This window comes from Protopterus annectens, chromosome 6.part0, assembly GCF_019279795.1.
Source record: "Protopterus annectens isolate FY-2018-M chromosome 6.part0, PAN1.0, whole genome shotgun sequence".
NCBI lineage: Eukaryota > Metazoa > Chordata > Ceratodontiformes > Protopteridae > Protopterus > Protopterus annectens.
Window position 1 is genome coordinate 1,614,286,364 of NC_056737.1, and position 15,912 is coordinate 1,614,302,275.

A 15,912-nucleotide genomic window follows, 5' to 3' on the forward strand; every position below is an offset into this window, starting at 1 on the left:
TTGCCACACACACCTCATGTGTACTGGAAGAGTGCCAGCAATGTGCTCTGTTAGAGCTAGGCAGTACACTCATTCAAGCATGTACGAGGGCTGTGGCTTGTAAACATCTCACCCCAGCATGTACTGGCTATTGTGGTACTAAGGCTAATGTCCAGACAGCACAGAGCATGCATGGCTTGCAATTGTTGACACGGGGTATATGTAGGAGCTGTGGCCACACATAGCTGTACATGTCATTAACATATCACCTGTGACTACTAAGGAACATACAGTGCAGAGTTGGATTTCCATGAGTCTGTCAATACAGGCCTTGTGTAGGTCCTACAGTCCTGTTATTTAGGTATGTTTGTAGGCATTGCATTAGGTGGTCATGTCTAAAAACATACATGCCACATGGGGTGTTGTATGATATGATAGGTGTCATGGGAGACCAATAGAGAGGGGATATTACCTCTGTCAACATAGATATCGAATCTTATGTACTGTTAGCATGCGATCTGCCATGTGCATGTGTGTAATGACTGTAGCCAACTGTATGTAGAAAGGTAAATGAAAGCTATAGTAACGTAATTTATGTTGTATGAGTGTGGGATGTACATATCCAGGGCAGGTACGGTTAGGTCATATCCAACCATGAGGGTGTTGTTTACTGGTGTACAACAACAGTCGACCGTGTCAATGCTGACAACATCCGAGGGACCCTGGTATGTGTACAACTGAGCTGGTTACAAACCGTGGTATTATTGCATTGCATAACACATTATGCAGATGTGTCTGTACATGGGTACTTTGCACAATTGATGTAGGCCTAGGTACAGTCCACCAATCGAGGGTTAGCTAGTGGTCTACCATACTATGTCATACCACATATGGATGTGTGTTGGTAGTCTGGGAACTAGGTGGTGGATGTATATGAGGATACAACCTAGAATGCAGCATTTGCCACTGTCACCTGTACCTGACTCATCTCTGATGCGTTATGTCAGAGTAGTGGTCTTTACATGTGAGTAGCCTTTATGAATATGTGTACACCACCACCTGGAATGGTCCATACCACTGCTATGGCCCACATGTCTGGATCTGAGTTATATGATGGTAGTGCAATTGTGCACTACAGAGCCTTCAGCCAGGTGTTCCTCACTGCACAGATGTCGGTATTCCCCATTGTAAGTTCTACATTGAGCAAATGGATTACTAAAGCCACACATCTAGCATGGGTTAGCATAAGCATCCACTGCAATTGTCATGTAGGTGTCAGGGTGTTACTTCTGTGTGTAGGACATTTGCCTAGGAATGTGGCTATATGGGTAAATGCGACCTAGGTATTACCCAAACACACACATGTAACATGGATGCATTTGCTCTGTGTTGAAGGCTCATGGTTTGGTCATGACAGCCAGGAATGACAGACACTGGACAACCTCATAATAACAGCAGGACATTGGCTCATTTTGTGGTCTAGCAGTTGCTGCTTGTACCATGACATCACTGCATGTGGCATTAATATGCACGGTAGCAAATGCCCCATGTAAGGTGATGGACAGTGGCAAAACTTGTGTATATGACCAATGTGAGATATACTTAGGTTAGCAGTCCTGCTAACAATGACAACTACTAACACAGCCGGGAGAGGTCATCTTGATATCTGCACCTCAGTACCATTACACAAGGTGGCTCACACATTATGCTTGCACATGCCCCTGTTCCACGTATAATGCCACTGTCCACAACCTGCTATCACTGTATGTCTTTCAGAGCAGCAAGGTGTGTGACACATGCTGTAGGTAGCATCTGCCTGTGCGACCCAGGTAACCTATTGTCTGTCATGTCCACACATGCATGAATGTGTATACATAACATATATATGTCAGTACTTCATGTACATGTATGCATGTGTATCACACAGCACAGACACAGATATATAATTTACAGGCCACATACTGGTATCAGGTAGTAAACCAGTATGATGTGCATATATACTGACAGGTAAGATGTATCTAGCTGTAAACCTGTGTGTTTACAATAGGAGTCCATTACAATGTGTTCTGTACATGTAAGTGTTTGAGCATGCACACTGTGGCCTACAGTGCTTAGAATCGGAGTGCGTCCCAAACAGCCCTGTGCTACTAGGTGTATGAGTGTACCCACTGCCACCTTGTATAATTTGAGTCAGTGCATCCAACAAGCCCTTTGTTACTAAATGTATGAGCATACCCAGTATAACCTTGGGTGGTTGTAGTCATAGTGCATCCCAAATGGCCCTGTGCTACTAAGTGTATGAGCATGCCCACTGTAACCCTGCATAGTTATAGTAATTGTCCATTCCGCAGATGGCTATACACCAGTTCAGGTTCCTGTTGTGCTATAACTATACCTCTCAGGCCAACCTTCAGATGATGTGTCTTGTTTGTGCATACAGGTTGTAATGGACACCTACTTTAAACATACAGTTCTACAGCTATGTACTTCATAACTGTCAGTCTCCATGTTGTTTTCCTCAATTGTAGAAGGGCAGTCTGGCTGCCTTGGAATGTGCAATCTCTGTGGCACATCTCGTAACTGCTTTGTAATGTAATAGTAACCTTTATATAGGCAGGAGTTCTAATCCCACCACTGGCAACTGTCTGTGTGTCAGCAAATGGCTGAATGTGTGTGTCAGCAAGTGGTTGTGCATGTGTATTTCTGTCTGCAGCCTGTCATGGCAGTGGGTTTTGCTGCATTCCAAAGCGATAACTCCTTTTGCACTGGCCTTTATCCTTGTCAACTGCTAAACCTCTCACCCCCCCTCCCCACTGCAAGTAATCAGTCCTGTGATGTCACTCAGCTCAGACGTGGAATCAGTAAGTGAAATTGTATGCATTCTAGGGAACATACCTGAACTGCATACCACTGTACTAGTTACCATTACATAGGCAAGACGTGTATGCACAATACTGGCAAGTGTGTGCGTGTTTGTGTGTGTGACTACCCTGTAGCCAGGCATACACATGTGTAATGTCTTTTAGCACACCATGGTAGCCATCTGTGGTGACCGGTGTCTACAAAGTATTACACAGTTAGGGATGGTAAAGAATACGCAGTCAAGCATGACTACAGTTGGGTATGTTATTTTCCTGTGCCACTGTCGAGCAATGACACAGAAGTGGTCACCGGGGTGTAGGTCCATACCCATCATTCCCCCACCCTAACTCCACAATCCATGGGGTAGATTACATTAGCCATCATTCCCCACCCCAAACTCCACATACACAATCATCCCTTCTCTGGTGAACTGCTTATGATTTAAATGTTATAACACAAGAAATGCCTCTGTTTTGTGTACACGTCCATTCCTTTGGAACCCTTCTGTCTCACAACGGATGTTCAGATGTGTATATACATATATATTCATATATATATATATATATATATATATATATATATATATAGCTATGGCTGTGTCTGTGTATATGCATGTATATATATATATATATATATATATATATATATATATATATGTGTGTGTGTGTGTGTGTGTGTGTGTGTGTGTGTGTGTACACATCCCGTAGGTGCATATATATATGTAGTTATGACAGTTGTACAGATGTAGACTTGTCTATATTGTTTCACAGAGAACAGTACATTCAAGGGTACTGTACATATGTACACAAAGGAACTGTCCCATTTGTTTTCAGTACTGTGGAATACCTGTAGTAGGATGTGCATTATAGACTCGGTGCAACATGTGTACACCCCAGATGGCTTAGTGGTACATCCAGTGACCTCAGTGGCATGGTCTAGGGTTCAAGACCTGCAAGCCTTGTTAATACTGTTAATTAGGACTGCATAAAACACTTTTAAGCAAGTATAAATGTGTTTTTGTGAAAGTAAGCAGCAGGTACACGCAGATAACCAACATGTACAACCTGCAGTACACTTGGAATGCCCTTCTTTGGCAATCCTGCTGATGTCACCCACCTACAAATACACCTTTGGGACTGCTGCAACCCAGTAATCTCCATGGTGCATGCTGTAACTGCGTAATGCTGTAGTGTGTTAAACTAGTTTGGTAGGTGTTCTATTCCCAGACAGGTCAACTGTGTGAGTGTGTGTGTGTCTGCCTGCCTGCCTATGAAAGAAATGATGCTTTTAGAGTATGCACACTCTTTATAACCCACATGACCACCTTTGGCAATCCTGCTGATGTCACCCATCTAGAAATACACCTCTAGGACTGCTGTAACCCTGTATTCTCTGTAGTGCATGCTGTAACTGCGTACTGTTGTAGTGTGATAAACTAGTTAGGTAGGGGTTCCGTTCCAAGAGAGGCCAGCTGTGTGTGTGTGTCTCTCTCTGTCTGAGACAAGAACAATGCTTTTTAGAGTATGTACACTATTTACAATTCACATGACCACCTTTGGCAATCCTGCTGATGTCACCCACCTAGGAATACACCTCTAGGAGTGCGGTAACCCAGTATTCGCTGTAGCGCATGCTGTAACTGTGTATTGCTATAGTGTGATAAACTAGTTAGGTAGGAGTTCTGTTCGAGGACATGGCAGGTGTGTGTGTGTGTGTTTGACTGTCAGAACCTGTGTGGAGGTGGCTGTGAGTGTCTAACCACTGGACATGTTGGGGAATGGATTTTGTAGTTTTCCTATATGGTGTCCATCTTATATGTCACAATGTCCAGCTCACAAGGAGTACAGATGTCAGTCAGCCAGGGGACTGTGTTGGCAAGACATACCCCTACATCTGGCAAAAGGCCTGGTGAACAAAGTATGCAACCCTACTATTACCCGGAATGCGTTCTGAACCCATGTGTCATACACAAACACACTTGCCTAGAATATCCTGCTATGTTGCTAGTACCCTGCACATTGATGACACATAGTAGGCATGGTGTGATTGCAGTGGGCTGCAAAGGGCATGGCACCCTGTACAGCAGTACAATAGGCACATAATTGCAGACAATGTGCCTTCCCTATGTTCCCCACTGTATGCCTGCAACATATGTGGTGCCATCAAATGTGATCCACAGAGGCCATACAATGCCTTACACATGTGCCTGTATGGACCGATGCCACTGACACCAGGGAATACCTGTATCGTGCTATCAATGCAGGTGCAGGGTCAACCTGCTGACTATAAGCAGGTTCTGCTACACCAGGCCAGTATTGGCATATTGGAGGATAACAGTCTGTGTACACAACATGTGCCAGCCAAACCAGGTACACCTGTACATGTCACTGTACATTATTGTAGGACATGCACATCCCAGGAAATGTCCATGTCAAGGACTATCAAACACAGACATGGCATGCATTGCAAAGCTATGGCCATACACTATGGTAACCAGGATGACAGGGGAGTTCATACAATACCCATCTGTGTGGGACATTGCAGACACTACACCCCTGTACCACACTGCACACCATTGTCGGGTGGCATGATGCCAAGGATTACCCCTCCCTCAGCCTTGTACAGCCATTTTGCACAGCCAACCACTACACACCCATGAAGCAATGCACACATGCATGTCAGTACTGGCACCTTGTGTCTATGTGTGGGGTATGATGCTCCCAACCACAGTCACTCCCAGTATAACTCCCATTGGCATACCGACAGATGTCAAACATGTTCACATGCCCTAGCCCATAGAACCTCCGGATATCCCCTGTGGTGCATGTAGTACCTGTGCATTACTGCAGTGTGGCAAACTAAGTAGTTTGGGAGTGTATTTGTGGGCCTGGCAAAGAGTGTCAATATGAGTCCATTAGATAGTGTGGTTGTGTTGACAATGACATCCGTTCATGTGGAAAGTTATGTGTGCTACACTTAATGTATGTCTACTATTTTTCTGTTGCAGATATCACTCACCAACACACACACATATAGGTTATTACAGCACACCAACATGTCAGCTTTGTGGCACATGGAGTAACTACAATCACTTGTAATAGTAATGACTAGTCAGTCAGGGGTTTGACCCCTGTACTGGTAGGTGTGTGACAGGCGATGCTTAGGTTTTAGTCTCCAAGGCCTTCTCTGATGTACTTTGCCTCTGTCTACCCTCCCACACATTCTCTGGTGGATGTGGAGGTGTACACCTGCTCAGCAGCAGCTTGTGTATTGTAAGTGATGGTCATGATCAGGTGATGGCCTCTGCACCTATTGCAGTCCTCCTCTAGCGGATTACATGTGGAACATCTGTGTGATGTTCCCATAGCCATAAGCATGAAAAACACAGTACAATATCTAGGAACATCATGTTGGTGTTTGCCCATGACAGTCGCTGTGAGTGGTACCTGGATCTGGTGTTTAGTAAACGGCATCACAGATGAAATCTGGATGGTCCTCAAACAACATACACTGTGGGAAATAGCCTAAAGACAGGAGGGTGATGTGCCAGACATGACTACAACATGTAAGTGTAGCTATGCTTCATTGAGACTACTGCCTGTTTAACAAGTTGTGTGTGGTAATGGCTATTCTGCATGTTTTAAAACTGACAAAATAGTGCTCTGTTTGTGAGGGACCCACATCTGTAGAACCATCTGTGGACTGGTCAGTGTGTGGAACCATTTGTTTCCTGTGTTACTCACTGAACACACATCTGTGAACAACAGGAGCATAGTGTGAGGATTGCAGCCAGTACATGGTAATAGTGATGAGTTACTGCCATCACATTCCTGACTAGACATATGTCACATGAAACAGTGGTATGACAGACACTGTCTGGGGTTCTCAGTGACATGCCAATAATAGGCCACTGTTCATAGCTGCAGTCACAAGTCTTCTACACTTTGTACAGATTTCATATAGTATATATGCATGTGTTGTGCTCCCTCTGCAAATGTATACCATCTGTTGTGTTGGGTTGATGGTCATATCTATGCATGCTGTTGTAAGTAATCCTGAATGCTGTTGACTATTACTAAGCCATATCTGTGTTTAAACTGCAACACCATAGGCTGTATGGGTTTGGTGGTCCTGGCAGAACCTCCTGTCCCACTTCAGCTGACCATGGCACCGGGCACCAGCATATCTGGGGCCCAGCCTTGGACCTCCACCTCTGTTGGCTCTGCACTATCTTCTGGTGGTACCGCAACTGAGGATGGGGCTTATCCCTTCTGGGAGCAGGTCCAGACAGAAACATGTCCGCTGTTGTACAGTCCCGGACGTGGTGCATAGAGGGCTCAATAAGGGGTTTTGAGGCCAGATACGCCAGCTCAAGGGCAGAGTGTCACATTTACAGGGTGAGGCTGCCCCTCCTAGACAGCCCCCAGCACTGCCGCCTTTGCAGCTGTTTTTGTGCAGTGGCGGCTGCCCATGGCTGGGGACCTCCGTCCCACTGTTTCCATCTGGGGGCTCATGGGCTTGGGAATGCCGAACATCCCTCAGTCCAAGGTGTATCCCCCCACATGTGTCAAATACCAACCCTGTATGCTGTCTTGTCTGTCATCCTACCCTACCTATCCTCCATGAGCATATCTACTCTCCTTTCTCCACATCCCACTCTCACCCTAAGGAAACAAAAGGCCAATCAGTTCCTAGAACAACATTTGCCCCATACATAGCTGTCCATTTCACACATGTGCCCACTGGACACATGTAACCCTTTTAATATGCATCACAACATACTCCAGTTGTCGTCACCCCTGTCTCTCAGGTGCATGATCCTAGTATGCACATGACTCCTAAATGTTCCAGGTACACGTGATGCGGATGACCCCATTGTACACACAACACTACCGGTCCCTCTATGGTTACCCCATTTACCTTTATCATGATGATGATGTCGCACACAGCAACTTGCAAGATTACTTTTCTCACATAATGATTGGACAGGAACTGTTGTGTTAATGTAAATAACATGCACAGAGTGATGTATATGGCCAATGTACAAATGTTTGCTTGTATGAATGACACATGTCTGTCTGAGGGAGTCTTGATATTACATAGGACAACACAACATTTCCTATACTGTTGAATGACTGCGCTGGATGATATGTTTGTGATAAGGTCCGATGTCTGTATATCTGTCATGGCTTAGTGGTAAATCACAATAGCTCTATCTGCAGGGTCCTGGTTTCAAGCCTTGCAGAGGCTGTTTATTTTGTTGTTGGGTAGAACAAGGCCATTGGATACGGAGTGATTAAGGCACATTAAAGCAGTTGTGAATGGGTGTGCATGGGTTTGCGTGGTGCTAAGCAATGCTAAACTCTGGTGATAGTTTCTTACACTCAGTTAGCCTCTACATTGCTTTACCAGTGTAATACTCACATACTGGTGGCCAAACAGGCTTACACCCACTTGCTCCCGCACTTGCAAATGCATTGCATTTGGTGTTTGCATCTGACACTCACACCTCTAGGTGGGAGTGAGGACTATGATATTACCTTGTGATGCCTATTACATTGGATTACATGCCTACAGTATCAGGAATGGCTGCCCATTAGGCGGCAGCATGCCATTCGACTGTACGGAATCCGCAGCTTGTCCAGAGTTTGATTCATATTATTGGTGTGTTCCTCTTACAATCTGCACCCATCTGGCTAATACATGGAAACTGACACTCTTCAAAACAAACAAGTAATTGGGTTTTGAAACCCACATCCTTCAGCTGAGTCATGCTACTGCATACCTAATATTCTATAATCTTTCTAAGGTTGTCAGTGGAATATGTGCTTTCTGTCCCAATCAGACCTCTCATACGATTGGGGAAAAATACAAACTGAATCAGGGACACGGCATAACAACATCAGGGACGCATTTAAATTATTGGTGCTATTAACCTGACACACTGACAGACTCAGAGCATATGAATTCATACACATTTTCTGAGGTAAATGATGTTTATAACTCTTAATTGTTGTCATTATTCATTACGTGTAATTCACCACCTTTCCTCCAAATGTTACTAGTTTTAAGAGGGTTTAAGTGGGACAGAGTTAGAAACTGAGTCGAAATCAGGGACAGTTCAGAGGTATGGAACCTATTTGTTCCCCCAATGGTTTATGGCCTGTCTAGTGGATGTGCTCTTAGGGGTTGAGAGGTATGGGCATCAGCTATGCCCATTTCGGAATATTACTTACATCCCCAGGGCAGTCCTAATACGACTGTGCCAGCCAATACCTGCACACCTAGGCCCATAATTGCATACCCATAGTTCCCACACCTGCCACTCGTCTACAGCACTCATCCTTATTGTGGGTGCAGGAGGGGTATAAACACACCACTACACACTGCCCACTCTCCCTGTGTCAGGACACATGTCGTATGTTGTGTCAACCCATGGGTTATCAGGCTTGCACAACCTACTGGTCTGTGTACATCTACAGCCTGGTTTGATAAGTCATTACTGGGACTGCCTCAGATCATTAATTTCTGGTGTCCCACAAGGGACATCGATGTCTATGTTTCAAGATTAGACCTAGCAGGTCTCCCCCACTGGTAGTATCCTGCTGGTGGTCTGGGAAACAGTGGTGTGTTTACCTTTATTGTGTGTCTGTATGTCTCACCGGCCTAGCTGGGGAGGGGGGGTGATGCTATGTGTAGCACATTTGTTTATTTGACCCCTCACCCCCATATGCACGGCCTATGAACATGTGTTACTCGTAACTGTTGTATCATATCCTAGCTATATACATGTGTATATTTACAGTCACATATATATATCTGTTTACATTACTATATACAGATATATCTGTATATGTATGCATACATGTATATTTATATTTTGCTGTCTGTATAGATATATATATATATATATATATATATATATATATATATATATATATATATATATATATATATATCACAACATATGGGTCTATGGGTGTCTGCATATGTATATATTTATATGTGGGTATGTATCCATATTCTGTCTCTGGATGTATACATTTGTACTACAGAGAGGGAGAGGCTTATCTCTATGCTGCTATGAGTAGATATACACACACACATACCTCTACATATATACGTCTACATCTGGTTGTTCCGTTCCTTGCCATATAGATTACACTTTGCTGCAGAGGGACTCATAGTGGGTGTGGCTGCTCATTGGGCGACACCTCTGCCCATTGAACACATTTGCTTACAACCCTAGGGCTGTCCATATAGGCCCACATCAGCCAACACCTGCACACCTAGACCCGTAAGGAGCTACCCATAGTTCCCCCACCCGCACCTCCTCAACAGCACCCATCTTTACCATGGGTCATCAGGGTTTCTCACCCTTGTATTCCGAGTATGTATACACCCCAGCCAGAATGGTCGGTCTATCACCTTCTTTTGGTCTTGGCAATTTTTGGGGTGTCCTGCAAAGGATGCTCCTGTCTGTGTTCCAAGAGTAGAATTCACAGGTGCACTGTGTACCCCCCGGTTGTATCCTGCCTGTAGTCTGGGGAGCAGTGGACTCTACATTGTTTGTGTGTATTTTTCCCGTGTCCATCTGGGGGGGGGGGTGGAAGGTCATGCTATGTGTTTCATGTTTCCTTGCTTGGGCTCCTCACTTCCATTGACATAGCCTGTGAACATATGTCATTCTTGTGTGCTGTTTCCTATCATAGCTGTATATCTGTGTATATCTACGCACTCACACACACACACACACACACACACACACACACACACACACACACATATGTATGTATATATATATATATATATATATATATATATATATATATATATATGTATATGTCTGCAACTATATATATATACACACACACACACACACACACACACACACACATATATATATATATATATATATATATATATATATATACACACACACACACACATATATATATATATATATATATATATATATATATACACACACACACACACTCACACACACATATATATATATATATATATATATATATATATATATATATATATATATATATGTGTGTGTGTGTGTGTGTGTGTCTGTAAAGCAATACATACCCCACGCAAATGTACTTACACATGCTTACTGGTGTTTATATATGCTTGACCTGCTTACTAGCAGGCAGATCACAGGAATGATTCCATGTGTGGGAAAGTCCTCACATTTGATTATTTTCAGCACAGCACTGACTTCAGTCATTGTACACACTTCTGCATTTTAGCAGTTTCGTCCCGTCCCTCTTCTGCACAACCTATTATTCTATCTACTGTCGAGGTTTGTAAAGGCACATTCATGTTATTTATGTCTGGAAATGGAATAAATGTGTTACAAAGAATGTATTTCTGCATGTGTGTATGCATATATACTTATAATGAACTCGCTAACCTCCACAGGGCAGTCCAATTAGAACCAGCCCATCCAACCCTGGCATGCCTGGCTCCATAATTTCATACCCATAGTTCCTCCACCCCACCCGTGTTCAAAATACATGCATACCATCCATTGTCATAGGTTCATAGGTTCATAGTTTGGTACTAGGCTATCAGCCCTAGGGCCAATACAAGCCTAGCCATAACAATTCCCTGGCTATTTCTTCCCACACTATTTACTTCCCTGGACCCACTATTTAGTTCCCTGTCCACTTGATATCGCAGCCATGACACACCTCCACATATTGCCCTCTCCCGAGCATTAGGGGCCCTACACGTATGTTGTCCCAACCCATGTATTCTCAGGCTCTCCCACCATTTAGTCCTTGAACATACCTGCCCTTGCTTGTGTAATGGTCGGATGGCCAATCATCCTATCAATTTTTGGGTAGTCCCACCAGGAACTACCCTCTGTGTGTAAAATAGACTTAGCAAATCAACAATGTTACACCCACTGGTAATATCCTGCCTGTGGTGTGAGTAGCAGTGCTTTGCTCACTCCTGCCCAGCTGGATATGACATACGCTGACAGCGCTATATAATACTGGGGTTGCTGTTGATTCCTTTCTCATTCCTTTTGTATGCTTTATTGTTATGTCATTCTTTCTTCATAGATATATATACATATATATATATATATATATATATATATATATATATATATATAGATAGATAGATAGATAATATATATATATATATATATATATATATATATATATATATATATATATATATACTTATATACATTTCCTATGCTGGGCACTGTTTAGACCAGCGTATGTGCACTCAGACTTGCTTACTGGTACTTATATGTGTTTACTGTTGCTTATTTGTGCTTACACCTGCTTACTAGTACCTTATTCATTATGACAGTGCCACTTTGCTTGAATGATATTTAAGTTAAATTTCTCATGCGATACTCTTATGTTGGTTTTATGGCAAACCGACATTCATTCCACATGGAAAATGATATGTGCTATTGTTGGGCTTGAACCATGAATACCTGTTTGTTAGGCGGATGCTCTAAACACTACACTATTGACACTTAGTTGATTACGCATGTTTTTCTCTATTTGAATGAATATGATGTGTAAGCTACACTCGGTGGAGGGCAGCGATGCGCAGACATGCTGTACTTTGCTTACACCTTCGATATTGCAGCAATTCGAATGTATAATAGGGACACAGGGAATCTAATTGTGAAAGTTCTAGGGACAGGGCTCAACATTCCACTACGTGCTTGTGTGTTTACTACTTTAAGTTTATTTCACTGTTCGTGGACACTCTTGTTTGCTTAGCATACATTTCGGTATCCACAGACACTGAATTACTGACTTACTATTAGGGGCGAGCTCTACTAGTAGGCATAGTAGGTTTTTCAAGTGTCGGGGCATGTTTATGCCTCCGTAGAGCATTTGTACATGCCCCCTGCACTTGCACACATTTCCTGTGCATGTTGAGGTTGCGGCGGTGCGCCCTCATACATATTTATATGGTGCTGCTGCACCATCTGTAGTGAGGACGCTCGGCACAAGGCTAAAACCGTCCTTGCGCTGAGCTTCTTGAATCCCGGGGTCTTTTTTTGTAAATGGATGAAATGGCATTACACTGAAAAATATGGGTACTGTTTTAAATGTAGTCTGTTAAAAAGCAGAGGGCAAGCTAGTTGTTAATTAAATAAAGAAAGGCCCATCCTAAACATACTCTCTATGATCACACTTCCATAACATTAAGATACGGATGACAAGTAATTATGACATTTATTGCGTATCTTTATTGATAGCCAAGCTATGCTCTTAGGGAAGATTCATAAAGATTAACAAAAGGTGTGTACACTTTGTGTAAACTTACTGAATCCAAGAACAACCCTACCACAATGCTTGTGCTGTCTATTCACTCAAAAAATTTAAACAAAGTGTACACATAATGTACACTTTGTGGTAACTTTTATGAATCCCTTCCCCTGAGTTGTAAAATGTTCAGATGTATCCTATGAATTACTGGCTGAAGAACCTTCATTTAGTTTCTACTGCCAATGCTGATGTTCTAGCTGCACTAGTGATGTTCAAGAAAAGTATTACCCACACTCTTGCAAGGTCTGTGTTAAGGGACTGTAGCACAGAACCATTGCAGTAGTAAAAATAAATTAATTTTCCCATACAGATTGAAAGACTTCCATGACATCTCTCTCGCAAGGGAGAAGCAATTGTCAGATCCAAAATTTATGTTTCCATATAACTATACTTGCATTCAAATACATTCAACAATAAATAGAGCTGCAGAAAATAAATACATAATTAAGTGTATTGGGGTTATAAGGTCTCAGGGTTACCTTATGCACATATATCTACATGTATAGTCAATGAGTTTGAGAAGTGACTAATACTGAGCATTTCAAACCCACTGCTTATTTCTATGTAACCAGTTGGTAACTTACTTCTTTTTCAAATCTCATAGGTAAGTACTAGGTTATTTGCCATTGCAGGCCATTTTAAGCCTATGTAATTTTATTTATTTTATTTTATTTTATTTATTTTATTTTATTTTACATTTGTTGACCAGGCTAATCAAGCTGGACACATGTCCATCTTCAGTAGAGACCCGGGGAGAAAAGCTCCACTACAGTTAAAGTCATAGTACATAATTACAAGTAGAAAAACAAGATTGTTATATAACATAATAGTACTAATATGGTTTACAATTGTGTACAAGCAATAATTCTAAAAAGAAGCTAGGGTAGAGCTTGCTAAGCAAGTTTAAGCTCTGTGGCAGATTAAAACTAAGGTACAGTTCTGTTTCTAAAGAAGAGCACATGCTAAGTGAGTTTAAGCTTAATAGCAGATTAAGGAAAGGCAGTGTTAGTAGTAAGTTTAGTAGGCTGAAAATCACATCTTCACAGCGGTTAGTAGGAGATAGAATGAGAATATTAAGAAAAACGAGGCATAAAAAAATGAAGGAGTAGAGTTTTAGTCAGGATTTGTGCAAGGTCATAGCCACTGAGTTAGGAGATATTCCTTAAGTTGCTTTTTGAATAGAGATGTCGAGGAGTGAGATGAGAGTTCCCTGGGGAGCAAGTTCTAAGACTTCCCTACAGTGTTTGAGAACAGTGTGTCCCCAGCCTTATTTTTGGATTTATGTATAGTTACTAGTAACCTATTAGCGAAGCGAAGGGTAGAGAGATTTTTGTAGGGGGTGATAAAACTAGTTAGTATCGGAGTATTGGTAGGATGAAATAAAATCTTGTGTGTGATAGTAAGTTGTTGAAATAATAGTTGATTTTGGAGTTCTAGCAATCCAAGTTGTTTTAGATTCTGATAATGGTGGGTTCTAAATGGGGACTTTGTGGCAAATCTAGCTATGCTGTTATAGGTGAGTGCCAGTTTGTTGAGATTGCTTTTTGAAAGATTTGTATAAATGTGAGAGGCATAGGATAGTGTGGAGATGAGATGGGTGTGGGCAATAGGAGTTCTGGCAGTGGAGGTAAGGTAGGGTTTAATTCTGTAAAGGGTGCCTAGCTTTCTATTAACTGATTTTATGGTGGTATTGATGTGCATGTCGAAAGTAAGATTATGGTCAATTATCACTCCCAAGAGTTTGGTGGTTGGTTCTGGAGATATTACAGTACCATTTTTGGATGTTACTGTAAGGTCTAATTGAGAGAACTTTACTGTAGGATTGAAGAGCAATAATTTTGTTTTTTTGGTGTTCAGGAAAAGGCAGCATTGTAGGAACCAATTTTCAACTTTATTGAATACATTATAGGTACGCTATTGGAGTTCGGGTAAGGAAGTAGCAGGGCAAATTAGCATAGAGCCATCTGCATATTGTATGCAGGTGGCTTGAGGAATTGTAAGATTTAGATAATTAATAAAAACAGAGAATAGGAGAGGGCCTAAGATAGAGCCCTGAGGTACTCCAAGGGAAACAGGGAGGTGTGTAGAAAGTTCCTTGTCCCAGATCACAGCTTGTTGTCTGTTTTCTAGGTAGGACTTAAACCAGTGTAGTGCCTGTATATCAAGTGAGAGAGATTTAAGTATATCCAAAAGAAGATGATGGTTAACCATATCAAAGGCTTTTGAAAGGTCAATAAAGAGTACAGATGGTAGGGAGTTGTTATTACAATTTTTGTTGATACAATCAGAAAAGGATAGAAGGGCAGACGTTGTGCTGTGGAATGGTCTAAAGCCATGTTGACAGGTGGCAAGTAAATTGTTATGGAGAAGGTGGTCAAGTAGCTGTCGGTGGATGCACTTCTCCATTATTTTTGCCAGTGGAGAGAGTAGGGCTATAGGCTATAGGGCGATAGTTAGAGAGTTCAGTAGAGTCACCACCCTTATGAAGAGGAATGATATGGGAGATTTTCCAGATAGTTGGGATAGTTCCTTCGGTGATTGTTCTGTTTATTATAAGTATGGAGATGGGGTAGGCTATGACTTTAGCTGATTTCTGTAGATATTCAGCTGGTAGGACGTCAGCTGAAGGGGTGCCTGGTTTAAGTCTTTGAAGAAGGGTGCAGATAAGAGATGTAGGCACAGGTTGTAGATGAAATGAGGGAGACAAGTTAGTTAAAGTGGGTGACAGGTTAGTAGTAACAGGGGG